The following is a 2,267-nucleotide window of genomic DNA, read 5'->3' on the forward strand; positions in this document are numbered from 1 at the left end:
ATTTGTATTAATGTATATTAAACTCTCTTTCATTGTACATGGACATTGTTTTGATTTTCTGTCGTTTAATTTAGTAAACTCCATAATACTCCATTAATTTGTGGTCTAACCATTATAAAATCGCTATTTTCTAGAGAAACGGAGAGAACAAAAGTTCCAATGTGTTAACCCCTAAGAAAATATTGAGTTTTCCGGTAAATGTTCTATATAATGAAGCCTATGATCTTTACTGTTGTTTTAAAAATTTTAACACATTCTACATTTGTATTAATGTATAATAAACTTTCTTTCATTGTGCATGGACATATTTTTAATTTTTTGTCATTTAATTTAGTAAAACTTTCTAATACTCCCTAAATTGGTGGACAAACCACTATAAAATCGCTATTTTATAGAGAAACGAAGACAACAAAAGTTCCAAACCTCTTTGACATTCATCATATGTTAGTGAAATATTCAACTTTGCATTAAAACAGTTTTTTCATATTTTCGAATTTTTTTCAAAATATATGTGTTAACTCCTACGAAAATATTGAGTTTTCTAGTAAATGTTCTATATACTGAAGCATATGATCTTTAGTGTTGTTTTAAAATTTCTAAAACATTCTACATTTGTATTAATGTATATTAAAATCTCTTTCATGGTACAAGGGCATCGTTTAAATTTTTTGTCAATTAATCTAGTAAAATTTCATAATACTCCATAAATTTGTGGACTATCCACTATAAAATATCTATTTTCTAGAGAAACGGAGACAACAAAAGTTCCAAACCTATTTGACATTCATCATATGTTAGCGAATGATGCAAATATGCATTAAAATAGTATTTTCATATATCTCTATTTCTTCTCAAAATCTATGTGAAACCCCCCCCCCCCCAACGAAAACATTGAGTTTTCCGGTAAATGTTCTATATACTGAAGCCTATGATCTTTAGTATTGTTTTAAAATTTATAACACATTCTACATTTGTATTGATGTATATTAAACTCTCTTTCATGTTACATGGGCATCGTTTTAATTTTTTGTCAATTAATTAAGTAAAACTTCATAATACTTTCTAAATTTGTGGATTAACCACTATAAAATCGCTATTTTATAGAGAAGCGAAGACAGCAAAAGTTTCAAACCTCTTTGACATTCATCATTTGTTAGTGAAGGATGCAAATATGCATTAAAATAGTATTTTCATATTTTTGAATTTTTCTCAAAATCTATGTTTTATGTACTGAAGCCAATGATTTTTAGTGTTGTTTTAAAATTTCTAAATACATTCCACATTTGTATTAATGTATATTAAACTCTCTTTCATGGTACATGAGCATCGTTTTAATTTTTTGTCAATTAATCTAGTAAAACTTTATAATACTCCCTAAATTGGTGGACTAACCACTATAAAATCACTATTTTCCAGAGAAACGGAGACAACAAGAGTTCCAAACCTCTTTGACATTCATCATATATTAGTGAAAAATGCAACTATGCATTAAACAGTATTTTTCATATTTTTGAAATTTTTTTCAAAATCTATGTGTTAATAACCCCTATGAAAATATTGAATTTTTCGGTAAATGCTCTATATACTGAAGTCTATGATCTTTAATATTGTTTAAAAATTTCAAAACACATTCTAAATTTTTATTAATGTATATTAAACTCTTTTTCATGGTACATGAGCATAATTTTATTTTTTATCAATTAATTTAGTAAAACTTCATAATACTCCCTAAATTGGTAGACTAACCACTATAAAATCGCTATTTTCTAGAGAAACGGAAACAACAAAAGTTCCAAACCTCTTTGACATTCATCATATGTTAGTGGAGTATGCAACTATGCATTTTCATATTCTTGAATTTTTCTCAAAATCTATGTGTACCCCCCACAAAAATGTTGAATTTTTCGGTAAATGCTCTATATACTGAAGCCTATGATCTTTAGTGTTGTTTTAAATTTTCTAAGCACATTCTACATTTGTATTAATATATATTAAACTCTCTTTCATGGAACATGGCATTGTTTTAATTTGTTATTAATTAATTTAGTAAAATTTCATAATACTCCCTAAATTGGTGGACTAACCACTATAAAATCGCTATTTTCTGGAGAAACGGAGCCAAGAAAAGTTTCAAACCTCTTTGACATTCATCATATGTTAGTGAAGGATGCAACTATGCATTTTCATATTCTTGAATTTTTCTCAAAATCTATGTGTACCCCCCACAAAAATGTTGAATTTTTCGGTAAATGCTCTATATACTGAAG

Source organism: Brassica oleracea, chromosome C4 (assembly GCF_000695525.1).
Source record: "Brassica oleracea var. oleracea cultivar TO1000 chromosome C4, BOL, whole genome shotgun sequence".
Lineage (NCBI taxonomy): Eukaryota > Viridiplantae > Streptophyta > Magnoliopsida > Brassicales > Brassicaceae > Brassica > Brassica oleracea.